Genomic DNA, 23,028 nt, shown 5'->3' with positions numbered 1-23,028 from the left:
CACCAGGGACAATTTTACAACTTACCGAAACCAATTAACCTACAAACCTGCACGTCTTTGGAGTGTGGGAGGAAATCTGAGCACCCGGAGAAAACCCACATGGCCAGTGTGCAAACTCCCTACCATCGAGGGGATCTATCGCAGTCACTGCCTCAAAGAGGCTGCCAGCATCATCAAGGATCCACACCACCCTGGCCACTCACTCATCTCTCCGCTGCCTTCAGTTATTATGTGTGAAATGTTTTAAGTTTTATGTGCGATGCTCCGGTATTCCCTGGGAAACGTCTTCTCATTTTGCACTGTACAATTGTTGCTTTGCAAGATGACAATAAAGGTTGATTGATTGATTGATTGATTGATTGATTGAGGAAGAAGGTACAGGAGCCTGAAATCTGCAACATACAGGTTCAGGAATAGCTACTTCCTCACAGCCATCAGGCTATTAAACTCAACTCAATCAAAACTCTGAACATTAATAGCCCAATCCACTTTATCTGATTATTTATGTGTGTATATATATAATCAATAGTTTATGGTCTCACTGATCTGTTCTTTATTTATTTATGCTTACTATATTCTGTTGTGCTGAAACAAAGCTGATAACAAGAGGAATCGAATATAGGAACAAAGAGGTCCTTCTGCAGTTGTACAGACCCTAGTGAGACCACACCTGGAGTATTGTGTGCAGTTTTGGTCCCCTAATTTGAGGAAGGACATTCTTGTTATTGAGGGAGTGCAGCGTAGGTTTACAAGGTTAATTCCCGGGATAGCGGGACTGTCATATGCTGAGAGAATGGAGCAGCTGGACTTGTATACTCTGGAGTTTAGAAGGATGAGAGAGGATCTCATTGGAATATATAAGATTGTTAAGGGTTTGGACATGCTAGAGGCAGGAAACATGTTCCCGATGTTGGGGGAGTCCAGAACCAGGGGCCACAGTTTAAGAATAAGGGGTAAGCCATTTAGAACGGAGACGAGGAAACACTTTTTCTCACACAGAATGGTGAGTCTGTGGAATTCTCTGCCTCAGAAGGAGGTTCCCTGGATGCTTTCAAGAGAGAGCTAGATAGGGCTCTTAAAAATAGCGGAGTCAGGGGATATGGGGAGAAGGCAGGTACGGGGGTACTGATTGGAGATGATCAGCCATGATCACATTGAATGGTGTTGCTGGCTCAAAGGGCCGAATGGCCTACTCCTGCACCTATTGTCTATTGTCTATTGTCTATTGTCAAAGCAAGAATTTCATTGTCCTATCTGGGACACAAGACAAAAACTCTCTTGAATCTTGAATCCATACAGACAGCACTCGTAGTCAGGATCGAACCCGGGTGTCTGCCGCTGTAAGGCTGCAACTCTGGCGCTGCGCCACCGTGCCGCCCCGTATTGTGTATTAACCAGCATCTGCCGTTCTTTGTTTCGACACACATACAAAAAGTAGATGGCTGGATAGATCATAGAGTTTTACAGCGTGGAAACAGGCCCTTCGGCCCAACTTGCCCACACACCGGCCAACCCGTCCCATCTGCACTAGCCCCACCCGCCTGTGCGGATGCAGCCAAGCCTCCGTGAATGCTGGTGTCCACACCTCTGCTTGCAGCAGCTGTGTTCCAGGAATGCAGTGTCATCTTACACAGCAGCACGATGGCCTTGCGCAAGAACTTCCTGAGCTTCTACTGCAATCTTGGGTCACCGGCTGGTTGCTCAACATCCTTGCAGTGGAAGCTGAGGTCAACCTTCAGTCACTGCAGAAGGCCAAATCTGGGTGATCATTTTTGCATGCAACCTTGTCAAAGAAAAGACTACACATGATTACAATCAAGCTGTCCACAGGATAAAGGGTAGAACATTGAGTGCAAGATATAGCCCGCGGTGGTCAGGATTGTTCCCTAGTAGGTGAGAGGACAGTACATGATTACAATAGAGCCCTTTACAGTGTACAGATACATGATAAGGCAATAACGTTTTGTGCAAGAGAAAGTCAGTAAAGTCCGATCAAAGATAGTCCGAGGGCCACCAATGAGGTAGATAGTAGTTCAGGGCTGCTCGCTGGTTGAGGTAAGGTGGTTCAGTTGCCTGATAACAGCTGGGATGAAACAGCTGGGACGATATAGACTCGGCTTGTACTCGCTAGAATTTAGAAGATTGAGGGGGGATTTTATAGAAACTTACAAAATTCTTAAGGGGTTGGACAGGCTAGATGCAGGAAGATTGTTCTCGATGTTGGGGAAGTCCAGGACAAGGGGTCACAGTTTAAGGATAAAGGGGAAATCCTTTAGGACCGAGATGAGAAAAACACTTTTCACACAGACAGTGGTGAATCTCTGGAACTCTCTGCCACAGAAGGTAGTTGAGGCCAGCTCATTGGCTATATTTAAGAGGGAGTTAGATGTGGCCCTTGTGGCTAAAGAGATCAGGGGGTATGGAGAGAAGGCAGGTACAGGATACCGAGTTGGATGATCAGCCATGATCATATTGAATGGCGGTGCAGGCTCGAAGGGCCGAATGGCCTACTCCTGCACCTATTTTCTGCAGAGGCTCTGCAGAGAGTAGTGCGTTCAGCCGAACGCACTATGGGAACTTCACTTGCCCCCCTGCAGGAACTATACATCAGGAGGTGCAACTCCAGAGCCAACAATATCATGAGAGACCCCTTCCACCCCCCCCCCCCCCCCTTCCACCCCTGCAACGGACTGTTCCAGCTGCTACGGTCAGGAAAACGCCTCCGTTGCCCTGCGGTGAGAACAGAGAGGTTGAGAAGGAGTTTCTTCCCAGAGGCCATTCGGACTGTAAACGCCTATCTCACCAGGGACTAACTCTACTGAACGTTTTTCCTTCCATTATTTATTATGTAAAGGTATACGTGTGTTATGATTGTGTTTATAGGTTGTTTGTCTTTTTGCACAAAAGTCCGTGAGCATTGCCACTTTCATTTCACTGCACATCTCGTATGTGTATGTGACAAATAAACTTGACTTGACTTGTTGACTTGACTTCTATGTCTATGTTTCTATGTCCCAGAATTTGGAGGTGTGCGTTTTCAAACCTCTATACCTCTTGCCAGATGGGAGAAGGGAGATTTAAATTACATAACAAATTTAAATGTAGATTTAATTTACATAACAAACGTGAACACACGTGAAGATCCCGGGATGGCGGGACTGATATATGATGAAAGAATGGGGCGGCGGGGCTTATATTCGCAGGAATTTAGAAGGATGAGAGGGTATCTTATAGAAACATATAAAACTCTTAGTAGAGCTTAATAGGACTTGAAGTTTCAATCCCTGTAGTAAGTCGGCTCTCTTGATATTGGCAGTGGGATTAGAGTGATGAAAGGTCAGGTAGGTACATCATCGGGGTCATCAGTTGGGCACCCTCCTTCTTTGACGTTTCATTGATAAGCCCACAACGTCTCCAGAGGACTCAACGGTGATACCTGGCGTCCCAGGTACACCCCCTTCAGTTCCATACCCTCCTGTCTTCATCTTACAGCCCAATTGTTGCAGCCCAATGTTTGGATGATCAGCCATGATCATATTGATCCTATTTTCTATGTTTCTATGTTTCCTTTTAATCCAAAGCCAATTGCTGCTTTTTTTCTGCTGAATTTGACAATGACTTGATTGCTTGTTGGAGGGAGCGACCCCTCACCCCCAATAGCCTGGTCGCAGATGTGGCAACAAATCCCCTGCATCCCACTTCGACAGGGAAAATCTTGGTCTTCCAGCCATTCTGGGAAGCTTCAGTTGCCAGTTCAGAGTACTTGGTCTTTTTCCTCTCATAAGCTTCTTCAACACCATCTTCCCATGGAACTGTCAATTCCACAATGGATGCCAACATGGCTGTTGTGGACCACAGCACCATGTCTGGCCGGAGTGTTGTAGTCACAATGTCTGGGGGAAACACAAGCTTTTTTGCCAACTCCACGTCCATTTTCCAATCCTGAGCAGGCTGCAGAATGCTTGCATCCTTTGATGTTATCTTGTGCTCTGGAGGTTGGCCTGCTGGTACAAATGTTGTGAGGTGGACATTTCCTGCCGATGTTGGTGGGGAAGCTTTGTGGTCGTTCTCCTCTGTTGTTGGATTGATGCCAGCTGTCTGAGAACTTGGTTATGCTGCCAAGTGTAACGCCCTTGGCCGAGGCTCATAGTGTATCCTGTTAAAATGTGCCTCAGTGATGCAGGTGCTTGGCAAAGGGAGCAAGCAGGGTCTTCTCCGTCCGAACAACTGCTTCAGGTTCTGGGGTATTGGTAGAACATCATAAGTGGCTCTGTTGACAAAACTTAGCCGAGATCCCTCCATTTGCCAGATGTCACGCCAGCTGAGTTTCCTCTTTGCCAGGCTCTCCCAGTTAGTCCATTGGTCCTGCTTGGCCCTTGAGACGGCCTTGGCGTGTCGCTCTGCTTCCTCCCGTCTTTTCAACTCCTCCACCACGAGCCGTCTCTTCGGCACTGATGTTGCCTTGTGCCATTGAGGAGCTTTTGGGACGAGCCTGAGTTCGGCTCTCCCGTGGTGGACTTGGCCAACCACATCCCGGAAGTGAAGAGCAGTCTTAGCACTCTGAACGGCTTCAGATGGGGCCCACTTCCTTCCCGGTGCCAGTAGGAAAAATGTTCCCCATGTTGGGAGAGTCCAGAACCAAGAGGCAAGAATAAAGGGTCGGCCATTTAGGACTGAGATGAGGAAAAACTTTTCCACCCAGAGAGTTTTGAATCTGTGGAATTCTCTGCCACAGAAGGCAGTGGAGGCCAATTCACTGGATGTTTTCAAGAGAGAGTTAGATAGAGCTCTTAGGGCTAACGGAATCAAGGGATATGGGGAGAAAGCAGGAACGGGGTACTGATTTTGGATGATCAGCCATGATCACATTGAATGGCGGTGCTGGCTCGAAGGGCTGAATGGCCTATTCCTGCACCTATTTTTTATATTTCTATGTTTCTATGAAGCGTCACCTGTCTATTCCTCTCCACAGATGCCGACTGACCAGCGGAGTTTTATTTAGTTTAGAGATACACGGGGAAACAGGTCCTTCGGCCTCCCAGAGTCCACGCACAGTAACACTATCCTACACACACTAGGGATAATTTACAATAATACAAAAGCAATTAACCTACAAATCTGTAAATCTTTGCTGTGTGGGCAGAAACCAAAGATCTCGGAGAAAACTCACACAGGTCACAGGGAGAACGTACAAACCCCGTACAGACAGCGCCCGTAGTCAGGATCGAACCTGGATCTCTGGCGCTGTAAGGCAGCAGCTCTACCGCTGCGCCACCGTGCCGCTCCAAAGCCTTAATTAAGCTCTGCTTATTGCGGCCAAGAAGCAATAAACCATTTGTGGATCATATTGCAAGTTTTGGTGTGACAATGGATTGATTAAATTATTAGCTGTGAGGTTTAACCAGATTTTTAAACAACAATCAACAATCCACAACAAGAATGTCTGATTATGTAACGACTTTCATACCATTGGGGTAATTCACAATCAGTGAAGTGCGTTTAAGGTGACGGAAGGAAATGTGAGACGCAGAGAGAATCGATTTTATGCACACGTGTTGGTGAATGCCATGCAACCTTGTGGCACGGTGGCGCAGCAGTAAAGTTGCTGTCTTAAGGGCCTGTCCCACTTAGACAACTCTTTATGCGACTGCCAGGGACCAGTTGTAATGGAATTAACCTACTACACCCTACGTCAACTTACGACAACCTACGACAACCTACGGCAACCTACGACAGCAAAAATTGTTGCAATTGTCGCTGAAAATTTTTCAACCTGTTGAAAATGTTGTGGCAGTCGCCTCCAGTCGCCCAAAAAATCGCCAGAGTGGGACAGGCCCATTACAGTGCTTGCAGCGCCGGAGACCAGGGTACGATCCCGACTACGGGCACTGTCTGTACAGAGTTTGTACGTTCTCCCCGTGACCGTGTGGGTTTTCTACGGGATCTTCGGTTTGCTCCCACACTACAAAGATGTACAGGTATGCAGGTTAATTGTCCCTAGTGTGTGTGTAGGATAGTTCTAATGTGCGGGGATCGCTGGTCGGCGCAGACCAGGTGGGCCGAAGGGCCTGTTTCCGCTCTGTATCTCTAAACTAAACTAAACTTGCACTTCCCACGACAAAGCTGTCAGAAGGAAGCAAATGTGTGTGCAACTTTGAAATTTCATTTTCTCGTCATAAGGGCAGAATTAGGCCATTCGGCCCCTCAAGTCTATTCCGCCATTCAATTATGGCTGATCTATCTTTTCCTCCTAACCCCATTCTCCTGCCTTCACCCTATAACTCCTGATGCCCTTACTAATCAAAAATCTATCTATACCTTAAAATGATCCATTGACTTGGCCTCCACAACCTCTTGTGGAAAAGAATTCCACAGATTCACCACTGTCTGACTCAAGAAATTCCTCCTCACCTCCTTCCTAAAAGAACATCTGAAGTCCCTGGTCCTAGACTCTCCAACTAGTGGGAGCATCCTCGCCACATCCACGCTATCCAGGTCTTTCACTATTCGGTAAATTTACATGAGATACCTCCCTCATCTAAACTCCAGTGAGTACAGGCCCAGTGCTTTAAAACGCTCATCATATATTAACCCACTCATTCCTGGGACCATCCTCGTAAACCTCCTCTGGACCCTCTCCAGAGCCAGCACATCCTTTCCGCAGATATGGGGCCCACAATTGCTCACAATAGTCCAAATGCGACCTGACCAGCGCCTTATGGAGCCTCAGCATTACATCCCTGTTTTTGTATTCTAGTCTCTCTCGAAATAAATGCGGGCAATCCGTTTGCTAATTTTACCAAGAATTTTGCAAATGTAAACTTTGCAGATGGCAAAATGAGTGAAAAATAAATGCACATGCAGTAATTTACTAACATTTACATCACAGAGACGGCCCTTTAGTGCAGCTGCTCCAAGATGGTGTTTATGTTTTATACAAGCCGTAATGACCCCTTTATTCTCCATCTCTCTGTACCCATCTCTATCATGGCTAACATACCCCATATTTCCCGGCAATGAAGACGCACCTACGTCGAAGATGCACCCCCAATTTAAGTTGCTAAATTTTGTAAAAAGGATGACAGGACAGGATCAAGGGTCTGGTTTAGTCCAGGGGTCGGCAACATCGCCTGCGTGCCCCGGGACTGGCAGTAGCGCCCAGGTCACCTGCCCCGGGACTAGTAGAGAGAGAAGAGAGAGAGACAGAGAGGGAGAGCGAGGCCGGGACAGAGCAGCCAGCACCCAGTAGCTACCCGCCAACCACCACCTCCACCGGTTGCGCCTGTGCCAAAGGACACCGTGGCTGGTGGCGGCCGGTTCCGCTGTCCGGTGCCGGCGGCTGCTCACAGCCACCCGAGCTACTTCCCTCCCCAGCCACAATGCGATAGCAGCAGCGAGTGAGTGAGTTGCTGGCATGATCCCCGACCACCTCCTTCTCAACGCTCCTGCCCTCCCCGCAAGTTTACCCCTGGCTGCCCAGCCACTTTGTGCAGCCCAGGCTGTGCTGACCCGGGCCAGACTCCCCATACGCTGTGAAAGGAACTCTCCCTCCCCCCCAGCGGCGCTGTCCTTTTACAACAGCTTCCCACTTTACAGCCGCTTCCCATCAGCTGCTAGCAATGAGGGATAGACTTGAACATCATTCTTGATGTTGCTGTACTGAGGGATAGCCAAGTCTATCTTTCTTGGCTAACAACCTAACCTTGGGCCTCCAAGATGCAGGTAAATTTTTGTGCCTTATTTTGGGTAAGAAATAGCGTCTTCATTGCCAGGAAATACGATATGTGGTAAAATAATGGGACGAAGGACTTCTCTCGCCTGCTTTTATTCTAGTACTCATGTAGAAACAAGGAACAGCAGATGCTGGCTTACAAAGAAGAGCACAAGAGTCTGTCCTCACCTTCTCCATCATGGTCTGGTTTGGCTCAGCCACCAAGCACGACATCCGGAGGCTGCAGCGAATCGTCCGATCAGCTGAGAAGGTTATAGGCTGAAACCTTCCCTCCATTGATGAACTGTACACTGCAAGGGCCAGGAAGCGAGCGGGCAAGATCATCTCTGACCCCTCTCACCCTGGCCACAAACTCTTTGAATCACTTCGCTCTGGAAGGCAACTCCGGACTGTCAAAGCTGCCACAGCCAGACATAAAAACAGCTTTTTTCCACGAGGAGTAGCTCCACGTAATAACCAAAATTCTGTAGCCTCCTTTTGCTCTGGTATTTCATTTAGTTCACATGCTTAATCAATAATGTTTGGTTATTAATGGTTAATGTTTTATGTATCATTCTTAACTTTCACTGTATGTCATGTTGTCACATGCGGGCAGAGCACCAAAGCAAATTCCTTGTCTGTGAATACTTGACCAATAAACTTATTCATTCATTCATTCATTCATTCATTGTGCCGGAGTAACCCATAAAGTCATAAGTGATAGGAGTAGTATTAGGCCATTCGGCCCATCTAGTCTACTCCACCATTCAATCATGGCTGATCTATCTCTCCCTCCCAACCCCATTCTCCTACCTTCTCCCCATAACCCCCCCGACACCCGCACTAATCAAAAATCTATCTGTCCCTGCTTTAAAAATATCCATTGACTTGGCCTCCACGGCCGTCTGTGGCAAAGAATCCAAGCAAAGAATTTCACTGTGACTTGTCACATGTGACAATAAAGTTTTCATTCATTCATTCATTCATTGTGATACAGGGGAGGTGGGGGAGAGTGGTAGGGGGCAGTCAGGTGGGGAGAGGGAAGGGTGGAGGTAGCAACAGTGAGAGGAGATGTTTGGGTTGAAGACCCTTCCTCAGATACCCGTTCACATTCGCTCTCTGCTATCCTTTTCAATAGATTGTAGATTAGTGCGGGTGTCAAGGGTTATGGGGAGAAGGCAGGAGAATGGGGTTAGGAGGGAGAGATAGATCAGCCATGGTTGAATGGCGGAGTAGACTTGATGGGCTGAATGGCCTAATTCTACTCCTGTCACTGATGGACACATGAAATTATCCCACTCTCAATAGACAATAGACAATAGGTGCAGGAGTAGGCCATTCGGCCCTTCGAGCCAATCAGTACCCCAATCAGTACCCCGTTCCTGCCTTCTCCCCATATCCCCTGACCCCGCTATCTTTTAGAGCCCTATCTAGCTCTCTATTGAAAGTATCAGGAGTTATGTGGAGAAGGCAGGAGAATGGGGTTAGGAGGGAGAGATAGATCAGCCATGATTGAATGGTGGAGTAGACTCCATCCACTCTCTACACTCAGGGGCAATTTATAGCGGCTAATTAAACCCGCGCGTCTTTGGGATGTGGGAGGAAACCGGAGCTCCTGGGGAAAACCCACGCAGGTCACGGGGAGAACGTGCAAACTCCATGCTGGCAGCACCTTTGGTCAGGATCGAACCCGGGTCTCTGGCGCTGTAAGGCAGCAGCTCTACAGCTCGCAAGCATACACCAACATTCCTAAACAAATTAAACCACAGCTGTAAACATTGGAGACATTGTACCCTATAATGGAGATCGGAGGCTAGTTCATTTTTATATCCTCAGAAAACTCAATGGTTCAATGGCACTTTATTGACATGTGTACCTAGGTATAGTGACATAGAGTCACAACTGTCACTGTATGTCATGTTGTCACTTGTGGGCAGAGCACCAAGGCAAATTCCTTGTATGTGAATACTTGGCTAATAAACGTATTAATTCACTCATTCAAACAGTGCGGAAACAGGTCCTTGCTCAACTTGCCCACATCGGCCAACATGTCCCAGCTACACTAGTCCCACCTGCCTACGTTTGACCCAAATCCCTCTAAACCTGTCTAAATATCCCTCTAAACCTGTCTAAATGTTTCTTAAATGTTGCGATAGTCTCTGCCTCAACTGGTTCCTGTGGCAGCCCGTTCCATGCACCCACCACTTTTACGTGAAAAAGTTACCCCTCAGGTTCCTATTAAATCTTCCCCCCTTACCTTAAACCCATGTCCTCCGCTTCTCAATTCCCCTACTATGGGCAAGAGGCTCTGTGTGTCGACCCGATCTGTCCCTCTCTTGCTTTTGTACACCTTTATAAGATCACCCCTCATCCTCCTGTGCTCCAAGGAATAGATGACCAGCCTGCTCAACCTCTCCCCATAGCTCAGGCCCTCGAGTCCTTGCACACTTACACTATCCTACACACACACTAGGAAGCAGCCAGACCAGCGAGGGAATGGATTGGCTGAAGGAAGGCTTTCTCCGAGGTGAGTAAAGTTCGGGAGCTTTAAAAAGAGCGGCAAGGGACAGCCCGGGGCAATTACCTTGAAGGTCGCCGAGGAGCAGCAGCCAGACCAGTGAGTGAGTGCGTTGGCTGGGACATCCTAATTATTTGACAATAGACAATAGGTGCAGGAGTAGGCCATTCGGCCCTTCGAGCCAGCACTGCAATTCAATGTGATCATGGCTGATCATCCCCAATCAGTACCCCGTTCCTGCCTTCTCCCCATATCCCCTGACTCCGCTATCCTCAAGAGCCTTATCTAGCTCTCTCTTGAAAGTATCCAGAGAACCCGCCTCCACCGCCCTCTGAGGCAGAGAATTCCACAGAGTGGATAGTTGTCTTGATTAGATAACAATTAACTGCAGGTGTAGCAGAGCAACCTTGTTGAGGCAACGTGCCTTGGAGAGATAAAGTGTAAAGGGCCTGTCCCACTTAGGTGACTCTTTAGGCGACTGCCAGGGACTAGTTTTAATGGAAACCACCTACGACACCTGGCCACAACCTAGGACAACACCTACGACAATCTACGACAGCAAGAATTGTCGCCACTGTTGTCGAAAAATTTAAAACATGTTGAAAATTTTGCGGCAGTCTCCTGTAGTCCCCCAAAATATCGCCAAGTGGGACAGGCCCATTAGTCTTTGGCTCAAGTTCTTTGGCGAGGAGGCTACAGTACATTTATTCGGTTGTGTGTTTAATTTAATTTAAATAGTTAAATTTATTGATGTTTTAGTTTTTTAGTTTTTGAGATACAGTGGGTCCGTGCCAACCAGCAATCCCCGCACATTAACGCTATCCTATACCCACTAGGGACAATATTTACATTTACCAAGCCAACTAACCTACCAACCTGTACGTCTTTGGAGTGTGGGAGGAAATCGAAGATCTCGGAGAAAACCCAGGCAAGTCACGGGGAAAACGTACAAACTCCGTACAGACAGCACCCGTAGTCGGGATCGAACCTGGATCTCTGGCGCTGCATTCACTGTAAGGCATCAACTCTACCGCTGCGCCACTGTGACCACCCTTAACGTGACGGCAGGAATGTTATTGCAGTGCGTTTGATGCAGGATGTGGGAAGTCAGGGTCACGGCTGGTGTCACTGACCACTACACCTGTGGGAACTGTGCCCAGATGCAGCTCCTCAAGGACCGAATTAGGGAACTGGAGCAGCAGCTGGATGACCTGCCGTCCATCCGGGACGACGAAAGCTTCCTGGACAGGACCTACAGTCAGGTCGTCACTCCAAGAGTGCAGGAGGTGACGGGTAGAGACTGAAAGGAAGGGGATGAAGCGAGTGCAGGAGACCTCGGTGGAAGTGCCTCTTGCGAACAGGTGCACCCTCTTGGGAGCTGTCGGGGCAGACAACGCTTCCCGTCCGAGCGGCGGCCAAGTCTGTGACTCGAATCCTGGCCCTGAGACTCGAGCGGCGAGACCGACGTCGGGCACAGCCATAGTGGTGGGTGACTCCATAGTCAGAGGTACGGACTGGAGATTCTGTGGCGACAGGCGAGACTCGAGGATGGTCTGTTGCCTCCCTGGCGCTAGGGTCCAAGACGTCTCAGACCGACTTAAGAACATCCTCGAGAGGGAAGATAAACAGCCGGAAGTAATTGTGTATGTGGGCACAAAGGAGGTGTGTAAGAAGAGGAAGGAGGTTCTGCAACATGAGTATAGAGAACTAGGTTGGAGGCTGAAATGCAGGACTTCCAGGGTGGTTATCCCTGGGTTGCTTCCTGTACCTTGTGTTAGTGAGGGTAGGAACAGGGAGAGAGGGGATCTGAATGTGTGGCTGAGGAGTTGCTGGAGGGGGCAGAGATTTAGATTTCTAGATCGCTGGGATCTCTTCTGGGGCTGGGTGACCTGTACAAAAGGGACAGGTTGCACCTTAATTGGAGGGGGAGCAACAGGTTTGCTAGTGCTACACGGGTGGGATTAAACTAAACAGTGAGGGGGTGGAGTCAATGACGTGGACGTGTATCCATGCAGCTAACGGGAAAGAGAGTGCAGGAAAGGTCACGTTTAAACTAACAGGGCAGGGGGATGGGAACCAATGCAAGGAGACAGAGGGCCATAAAAGGAGGACAGAAGCAAAAGGTAGAGGAGAGATAAGAAAAATTAACCTGAAAGCTTTGTGCCTTAATGCGAGGAGCATTCGTAATAATGTGGATGAATTGAATGTACAGTTAGTAGTTAAGGGATATGATATAGTTGGAATTATGGAGACATGGCTCCAGGGTGACCAAGGCTGGGAGCTAAACATGCAGGGGTATTCGATATTCAGGAAGGATAGACAGAAAGGAAGAGGAGGTGGGGTAGCATTGCTGGTTAAAGAGGAGATGATTTTGATGCCTGCCATCCGGGCCAGGATGGGGGTGGGATCCATGCGTACACGTGATAGATGTGGTCCGCCATCCCCGCACAGACATGCGCCCTGGCCCCTATGCAGAACAAGGTTGCCCATCCCATATCTAGTGGGAGGGAGGAACTGAAGGGAATCCACGTTAGTCAGGAAATTGTGTTAGGTAAACTGTTGGGACTGAAGGCAGATAAATCCCCAGGGCCTGATGGTCTGCATCCCAGAGTACACAAGGAGGTGGCTCTAGAAATCGTGGATGCATTGGTGACTATTTTCCAATGTTCTCGCGACCCTGGATCAGTTCCAGTGGACTGGAGGGTAGCCAATGTGATGCCACTTTTTAAGAAAGGAGGGAGAGAGAAAACAGGAATTTAAAGACCAGTTAGCCTTAGATCGGTATCGGGGAAATTTGCTTGAGTCGATTGTTAAAGATGTTATAGCAGCGCATTTGGAGAGCAGAGACAGGATCGGTCAAAGTTAGTATGGATTTATGAAGGGGACATCATGCTTGACTAATCTTTTGGAATTTTTTGAAGATGTAACAAGTAGAATGGATAAGGGAGAGCCAGTGGATGTGGTGTATCTGGACTTTCAAATATCCTTCAACAAGGTCCCACACAAGAGATTAGTGTGCAAAATTAGAGCACATGGTATTGGGGGCAGGGTAGTGTCATGGAAATAGAACTGGTTGGCAGACAGGAAGCAAAGAGTACGAATTAATGGGTCATTTTCAGAATGGCAGGCAGTGACTAGTGGGGTGCCGTAAGGCTCGGTGTTGGGACCCCAGTTATTTACAATATATACTAGACTAAGTGGGACCCGTGGGATCCCATGTTCACACGGGAGGGCTGGTCCCCCAATGCAATATTCCACCTCTCCACCAATTCCAATATTGGTGGCCAGTGGGGGGGGGGGAAGGCTTTCTGGAGCACTAGTATGGGTGTTGTGGGCTGAAGGGACTGGTTTCCAGAGGGCTAGTATGGATATTGTGGGCCAAATGGATTCTTGGGGTGACAGCTCAGTTACTAAAGCCTGATTTGCTGGCAGCTCACTCACGGTAGGTGGGCTGGCAGTTGACTCACGGCTATTCCTTGAAATTCCATTTCGAGCAGGGTGCAAGGCCACCAAATTCAAGTGTAGTTTCTTACCACTTTAAGCAGGGTGCAAGGCCACCAAATTCAAGTGTAGTTTCTTACCACTTTAAGCAGGGTGCAAGGCCACCAAATTCAAGTGCAGTTTCATACCACTTTAAGCAGGGTGCAAGGCCACCAAGTTCAAATGCAGTGTCCTGCCACTTCAAGCAGGGTGCAAGGCCACCAAAGTTCAAATGCAGTTTCATGCCATTTCAAGCAGGGTGCAAGGCCACCAAATTCAAGTGCAGGTTCATACCACTTCAAGCAGGGTGCAAGACCACCAAATTCAAGTGCAGTTTCATACCACTTCAAGCAGGGTGCCAGTCCACCAAACTCAATTGCAGTTTCATACCATTTCAAGCACGGTCCAAGTCCACCAAACCCAAGTGCAGTTTCATACCACTTCAAGCAGGGTGCCAGGCAACCAAATTCAAATGCAGTTTCATGCCACTTCAAGCAGGGTGCAAGGCCAGCAAACTCAAGTGCAGTTTCATAAGACTTCATGCAGGGTGCAAGTCCACCAAATGCAAGTGCAGTTTACTACCACTTCAAGCAGGGTGCAAAGCCACCAAACTCAAGTGCAGTTTCATGCCATTTCAAGCAGGGTGCAAGGCCACCAAATTCAAGTGCAGTTTCATACCATTTCAAGCAGGGTGCAAGACCACCAAATTCAAGTGCAGTTTCATAAGACTTCATGCAGGGTGCCAGTCAACCAAACTCAATTGCAGTTTCATACCAATTGAAGCAGGGTGCAAGGCCAGCAAACTCAAGTGCAGTTTCATAAGACTTCATGCAGGGTGCAATTCCACCAAATGCAAGTGCAGTTTACTACCACTTCAAGCAGGGTGCAAGGCCACCAAACTCAAGTGCAGTTTCATGCCACTTCAAGCAGGGTGCAAGGCCAGCCAATTCAAATGCAGTTTCATGCCACTTTAAGCAGGGTGCAAGGCCACCAAATTCAAGTGCAGTTTCATGCCATTTCAAGCAGGGTGCAAGGCCACCAAATTCAAGAGCAGTTTCATGCCACTTCAAGCAGGGTGCAAGGCCACCAAATTCAAGTGCAGTTTCATGCCACTTCAAGCAGGGTGCAAGGCCACCAAATTCAAGTGCAGTTTCATGCCACTTCAAGCAGGGTGCAAGGCCACCACATTCAAATGTAATTTCATATCATTTCAAGCAGGGTGAAACCACCACATAAACACCACACTCACAGTTCAGTAGACATTCAGTGTGTTCAGTTGATCCAAGTGAATTTTTTGAAGATGTAACAAGTAGAATGGATAAGGGAGAGCCAGTGGATGTGGTGTATCTGGACTTTCAAATATCCTTCAACAAGGTCCCACACAAGAGATTAGTGTGCAAAATTAGAGCACATGGTATTGGGGGCAGGGTAGTGTCATGGAAATAGAACTGGTTGGCAGACAGGAAGCAAAGAGTACGAATTAATGGGTCATTTTCAGAATGGCAGGCAGTGACTAGTGGGGTGCCGCAAGGCTCGGTGTTGGGACCCCAGTTATTTACAATATATACTAGACTAAGTGGGACCCGTGGGATCCAATGTTCACACGGGAGGGCTGGTCCCCCAACGCAATATTCCACCTCTCCACCAATTCCAATATTGGTGGCCAGTGGGGGAGGGGAAGGCTTTCTGGAGCACTAGTATGGGTGTTGTGGGCTGAAGGGACTGGCTTCCAGAGGGCTAGTATGGATATTGTGGGCCAAATGGATTCTTGGGGTGACAGCTCAGTTACTAAAGCCTGATTTGCTGGCAGCTCACTCACGGTAGGTGGGCTGGCAGTTGACTCACGGCTATTCCTTGAAATTCCATTTCGAGCAGGGTGCAAGGCCACCAAATTCAAGTGTAGTTTCTTACCACTTTAAGCAGGGTGCAAGGCCACCAAATCCAAGTGCAGTTTCATACCACTTTAAGCAGGGTGCAAGGCCACCAAATTCAAGTGCAGTTTCATACCACTTTAAGCAGGGTGCAAGGCCACCAAGTTCAAATGCAGTGTCCTGCCACTTCAAGCAGGGTGCAAGGCCACCAAAGTTCAAATGCAGTTTCATGCCATTTCAAGCAGGGTGCAAGGCCACCAAATTCAAGTGCAGTTTCATGCCATTTCAAGCAGGGTGCAAGGCCACCAAATTCAAGTGCAGGTTCATACCACTTCAAGCAGGGTGCAAGACCACCAAATTCAAGTGCAGTTTCATACCACTTCAAGCAGGGTGCCAGTCCACCAAACTCAATTGCAGTTTCATACCATTTCAAGCACGGTCCAAGTCCACCAAACCCAAGTGCAGTTTCATACCACTTCAAGTAGGGTGCCAGGCAACCAAATTCAAGTGCAGTTTCCTACCACTTCAAGCAGGGTGCAAGGCCAGCAAACTCAAGTGCAGTTTCATAAGACTTCATGCAGGGTGCAATTCCACCAAATGCAAGTGCAGTTTACTACCACTTCAAGCAGGGTGCAAGGTCAGCAAACTCAAGTGCAGTTTCCTACCACTTCAAGCAGGGTGCAAGGCCACCAAACTCAAGTGCAGTTTCATGCCACTTCAAGCAGGGTGCAAGGCCAGCAAATTCAAATGCAGTTTCATGCCACTTTAAGCAGGGTGCAAGGCCACCAAATTCAAGTGCAGTTTCATGCCATTTCAAGCAGGGTGCAAGGCCACCAAATTCAAGTGCAGTTTCATGCCACTTCAAGCAGGGTGCAAGGCCACCAAATTCAAGTGCAGTTTCATGCCACTTCAAGCAGGGTGCAAGGCCACCAAATTCAAGTGCAGTTTCATGCCACTTCAAGCAGGGTGCAAGACCACCAAATTCAAGTGCAGTTTCATGCCACTTCAAGCAGGGTGCAAGGCCACCACATTCAAATGTAGTTTCATATCATTTCAAGCAGGGTGAAACCACCACATAAACACCACACTCACAGTTCAGTAGACATTCAGTGTGTTCAGTTGATTCACAGCTCAGACAGTCGTGACCTCTCACTCCTCCATCTTGCAGAGACTGAGCCACACCCACACTTCCGGGTTTTATAATCCATCCCCCCCCCTCCCACCAGAAGGGGCGTGGCCGTCATGGTGTGATTGACAGGAGAGAGGTTCTCAACATTTTTTAAACACTAATAACACTTTTATTTTCCATTGATGGGAAGAATCCTCTACACCTGATGATCAGAGGGGGACTGAGTAAGATGGCCAACAATCACAGCCGTAAGTGGTAGCGTTTTATGTAAAATCACTATACAGTGTAAACAGGAAATTGTCAAGTTTATACTTTTAATAATTTGCCATTTCAAACCAACCACCAGCAACCATTTGCAGTGCTTTATTTCAAACCAACCACCACCAACCATTTGCCGTCCTTTATTTCAAACCAACCACACTTTCATTTTCAAACCACATTAAGGGCACTCAAGTTCAGTAAAACCACACTCACAGTTTAGTAGACATGTGTTCAGTGTTATTCATAGTTCAAACTGAGAGACGTGACCCTCTCGCTCCCCCATCTTGCAGAGAATGACTGAGGCACTCAACACTTCCAGCTTTTATAATCCCTCCGGAAGGGGCGTAGCCTTCAGGAGAGAGAATCTCAACATTTTTTAAACACTAATAACTCTTTTATTTTTCATCAATGGGAAAAATCCTCTTGTCCTGCGCAGCGGAGGGGGACTGGGTAAGATGGCCAAATATCACAGCCGTAAGTGGCAGCGTTTTTTTCTAAAATCAATATACAGGACAACAGCAAGTGGTCAAGATCAGACTTTTAGTAATATAGATTAATGATTTAGATGAGGAAATTAAATGTGACATCTCCAAGTTTGCAAGCTGGGTGACAATGTGAGCTGCGATGAGGATGCTATGAGACTGCAGGGTGACTTGGATAGGTTGGGTGAGTGGGCAGATGCACGGCAGATGCAGTATAATATGGATAAATGTCAAGTTGTCCACTTTGGATGAGAGGGGATCTTATAGAAACATATAAAATTCTTAAAGGATTGAACAGGCTAGATGCAGGAAAAAATGTTCCCGATGTTGAGGGAGTCCAGATCCAGGGGTCACAGTTTAAGAATAAGGGGTAGACCATTTAGGACTGAGATGAGGAAAACCCTTCACCCAGAGAGTTGTGAATCTGTGGAATTCACTGACACATAAGGCAGTGGAGGTCAATTCACTGGATATTTTCAAGAGAGAGTTGGATTTAGCTCTTGGGACTAAAGTAATCAAGGATATTGGGAAAAAGCAGGTATTGTATTTAGATGATTAACCAGTATCATATCGAATGCTGGCTCGAAGGGCCAAATGACCCACTCCTGCACCTATTTTTCCGTGTTTCTATGTTTCTATGACAATTTGCAATTTTACCAAGCCAATTTTAGCCTCCAAACCTGCACGTCTTTGGAGTGTGGGAGGAAACCAAAGATCTCAGAGGTCACAGGGAGAACGTACAAACTCCGTACACACAGCGGCAGAGAACCGAGTACAAACCTGACTACGGGCACTAGAGTTTGTACTTTCCCTGCGTGGGTTTTCTCTGAGATCTTCGGATTCCTCCCATATTCCAAAGGCGTTTAGGTTTGTAGGTTAATTGGTTGGTATAAATGGAAAATTGTACCCAGTGTGTTGCAATTGTGTCAAAGTGCGGGGATTGCTGGTTGGTGCGGACTCGGTGGTCAGAAGGGCCTGTTTCTGCGCTGTATCTCTAAACTGAACTAACTGAACACTTTGTGCCTATCTACGTTACAGACCAGCATCTGCAGTTCCTTCCTGCACGTATGGAACTTCCTTGTTAAATTCATCAGCTCACAAAGATTTGCTCATGGATATGTAGGGAATGGAAGCATATGGATTATATAGGCACACAGGAGTTGGTTTTGGCAGCATGTTCATCACAGTCATTTTCGGCCAAAGTGCTCTGATCATGTGCTGCACTGTTCTAAGTAGGAAGGAACTGCAGATGCTGGTTTAAACCCAAGATAGACATAAAAGGCTGGAGTAACTCAGCGGGACAGGCAGCATCTCTGGAGATAAGGAATGGGTGACGTTCCAGTCTGAAGAAGGGACGAAACCCGAAACGTCACCCATACCTTCTCTCCAGAGATGCTGCCTGTCCCGCTGAGTGACTCCAGCTTTTTGTGTCCAACTGCATTGTTCCATGTTCAATTTGTCCCCATTATATGAAGGCTATAGAAACATAGACATAGAAACATAGAAAATAGGTGCAGGAGTCGGCCATTCGGCCCTTCGAGCCTGCACCGCCATTCAATATGATCATGGCTGATCATCCAACTCAGTATCCCATACCTGCCTTCTCTCCATACCCCCTGATCCCTTTAGCTACAAGGGCCACATCTAACTGCCTCTTAAATATAGCCAATGATCTGGCCTCAACTACCTTCTGTGGCAGAGAGTTCCACAGATTCGCCACTCTCTGTGTGAAAAATGTTTTTCTCATCTCGGTCCTAAAAGATTTCCCCTCTATCCTTAAGCTGTGACCCCTTGTCCTGGACTTCCCCAACATTGAGAACAATCTTCCTGCATCTGGCCTGGCCCTTTAAGAATTTTGTAAGTTTCTATAAGATCCCCCCTCAATCTCCTAAATTCTAGCGAGTACAAGCTGAGTCTATCCAGTCTTTCTTCATATGAAAGTCCTGACATCCCAGGAATCAGTCTGGTGAACCTTCTCAGCACTCCCTCTATGGCAATAATGTCCTTCCTCAGATTTGGAGACCAAAACTGTACGCAATACTTCAGGTGTGGTCTCACCAAGACCCTGTACAACTGCAGTAGAATCTCCCTGCTCATATACTCAAATCCTTTTGCTATGAATGCTAACATACCATTCGCTTTCTTCACTGCCTGCTGCACCTGCATGTCTACTTTCAATGACTGGTATACCATGACACCCAGGTCTCGTTGCATCTCCCATTTTCCTAATCGGTCACCATTTAGATTAGTCTACTTTCCTGTTTTTGCCACCAAAGTGGATAACCTCACATTTATCCACATTATACTGCATCTGCCATGTATTTGCCCACTCACCCAGCCTATCCAAGTCACCTTGCAGCCTCCTAGCATCCTCCTCACAGCTAACACTGCCCCCCAGCTTAGTGTCATCCGCAAACTTGGAGATGTTGTATTCAATTCCCTCGTCCAAATCATTAATATATATTGTAAATAGCTGGGGTCCCAGCACTGAGCCTTGCGGTACCCCACTAGTCACTGCCTGCCATTCTGAAAAGGACCCGTTTACTCCTACTCTTTGCTTCCTGTTTGCCAGCCAGTTCTCTATCCACATCAATACTGAACCCCCAATACCATGTGCTTTAAGTTTGTATATTAATCTCTTATGTGGGACCTTGTCGAAAGCCTTCTGAAAGTCCAGATATAACACATCCACTGGTTCTCCCTTATCCACTCTACTAGTTACATTCTCGAAAAATTCTATAAGATTCGTCAGACATGATTTACCTTTCATAAATCCATGCTGACTTTGTCCAATGATTTCACCACTTTCCAAATGTGCTGCTATCCCATCTTTAATAACTGACTCTAGCAGTTCCCCCACTACCGATGTTAGACTAACTGGTCTGTAATTACGTTTTCTCACTCCCTCCCTTTTTAAAAAGTGGGGGTACATTAGCGCCCCTCCAATCCTCAGGAACTACTCCAGAATCCAAAGAGTTTTGAAAAATGATCACTAATGCATCCACTATTTCTGGAGCTACTTCCTTAATTACTCTGGGATGCAGCCTATCTGGCCCTGGGGATTTATCGGCCTTTAATCCATTCAATTTACCTAACACCACTTCCCGGCTAACCTGGATTTCACTCAGTTCCTCCATCTCATTTGACCCGCGGTCCCCTGCTATAGGATAACATACAGGTTGCGAGATTGAACAGTGCGTTTGTATTCAACCTAATCTCAGTGCCCCCATTGTGCTTCTGTCATTGCTCCGATATTGGTCTCAGTCTGACTTGTTGCATTGCAGTATTTCTAGTCCAACCAGTTTGGAAGAGTCCTCAGGTTTTGTTCTGGCCTCTGAAATGACGAACTAAGCCACGGAACTGAAACATAATGCATATCATGTAATACTTGAGAAAGCACAAGAAGGTACTGGCAGGCTGTTGATAACTCTGAAAGGCCTGGATAGAGTGGTGAGGATGTTTCCACTCGTGGGAGAGTCTTAGACCAGAGGCCACAGCCTCAGAATAAAAGGACGTACCTTTAGAAAGGAGACAAGGAGGAATTTCTTTAGTCAGAGGGTGGTGAATCTGTGGAATTCATTGCCTCAGATGGCTGTGGAGGCCAAGTCAATTGATATTTATAAGGCTGAGATAGATAAATTCTTGATTAGTACAGGTGTCGGGGGTTATGGGGAGAAGGCAAGAACATGGGGTTGAGATGGAAAGATAGATCAGCCGTGATTGAATGGTGGAGTAGACTTGATGGCTTAATTCTGCTCATAAGGTGAGGGGGGAAAGATTTAATAGGAATCTGAGGGACAACCTTTTCACACAAAAGGTGGCGAGTGTCTGGAATGAGCTGCTGGAGGAGGTAGGGACTATCCCATCGTTTAAGAAATATTTAGACAGGTACATGGATAAGGACAGGTTTGGACGGATATGGGCCAAACGCAGGCAGGTGGGACTAGTGTAGATGGGACATGTTGGTCGGCATGGGCAGTATTGGCCGAGGGGCCTGTTTCCACGCTGTATCACTCTGACTTTGGTTTTGTTTATTGTCACGTGTACTGTGGGGTACAGTGAAAAGCTTTTGTTGTGGGAAGCTTTACATTATGCCATTATTCCTTTCCCACGTTTACGTGTGGCAGGGTGGCGCAGTGGTAGAGTTCAACCCCGACCGGGGTTCGATCCCGACCACGGGTGCCTTCTGTATGGAGTTGGTCCGTTCTCCCCGTGACCGGCGTGGATTTTCTCCGAGATATTGGATTCCCCCCCACACTCCAAAGACGTCCAGGTATGTGGGTAAATTGGCTTGGTAAATGTAAAAAAAAATTGTCCCTAGTGTGTGTAGGATGGTGTTTAAGAAGGAACTGCAGATCGAAGGTACACAAAAATGCTGGAGAAACTCAGCGGGTGCAGCAGCATCTATGGAGCGAAGGAAATAGGCAACGTTTCGGGCCAAAACCCTGGTTTCGGCCCGAAACGTTGCCTATTTCCTTCACTCCATAGATGCTGCTGCACCCACTGAGTTTCTCCAGCATTTTTGTGTACCTGTGTAGGATGGTGTTAGTGTGCGGGGATCGCTGGTCGGTGCGGACCAGGTGGGCCGAAAGGCCAGTCTCAGAGCTGTACCTGTAAACTAAACCTAACACCGATTCAGGACTTACCTGGACTTACCTTGTCAGCACATCTGGATGCCCGCAGCAGCGACTGCGGAGGGTTGAGGTCCCGACCACGGGGGATCTGACCCAATTTTGTGCCATCCACCACAGTGATGAATGCTGTGGTGGATGTTTGTGTTGAATTTTTATTGTGTATTGTGTGTTCTTTTTTTTATTGTACCGCTGCTGGCAAATTCAGTTCAATGCACTTTATGTGCACGTAACGAATAAAACTTGACTTGACTTGACTTGCACTTCCCACGACATAGCTGTCAGAAGGAAGCGAATGTGTATGCAACTTTTAATTTTCATGTTCATATTATAAGAGCAGAATTAGGCCATTCAGCCCCTCCTGTCTGTTGAAGGGCCTGTTTCCGCGCTGTATCTCTAAACTAGACTAAACGAAATAAAGTTTAACTGTATCTTATTGAGTCACCTCCAGTCAGTGAAACACACTGAACTGCCATTCCCAGGTTGAGGAATGCTATATCAATGAAAGTTGCAGATGCACGAAGTTTAAAGGAGGTAGATAGACACAAAGTGCTGGAGCAACTCAGCGGGTCAGGCCGCATCTCTGGAGAAAAGGAACAGGTAACGGATGACGTTTTGGCTGACTCCTGAGTTGTACAGGACCCTGGTGAGACCACACCTGGAGTATTGTCTGCAATTTTGGTCTCCTAATTTAAGGAAGGACATTATTGCTATTGAGAGAGTGCAGCAAAGGTTCACCAGGTTAATTCCCGGGATGGGGGGACTGACATACTATGATAAAAGAATGGGTCGATTGGGCTTGTATTCCCTGTAATTTAGGAGGATGAGAGGAGATCTCATAGAAACATATACAATTCTTAAAGGATTGGATAGGCTAGATGCAGGAACAATGTTCCCGATGTTGGAGACCAGAACCAGGGCTCATAGTTTAAGAATAAGGGGTTT

Source organism: Amblyraja radiata, chromosome 2 (genome assembly GCF_010909765.2).
Source record: "Amblyraja radiata isolate CabotCenter1 chromosome 2, sAmbRad1.1.pri, whole genome shotgun sequence".
In the NCBI taxonomy this organism is placed as follows: Eukaryota; Metazoa; Chordata; class Chondrichthyes; order Rajiformes; family Rajidae; genus Amblyraja; species Amblyraja radiata.
Note: the sequence above shows the minus strand (reverse complement) of the source record.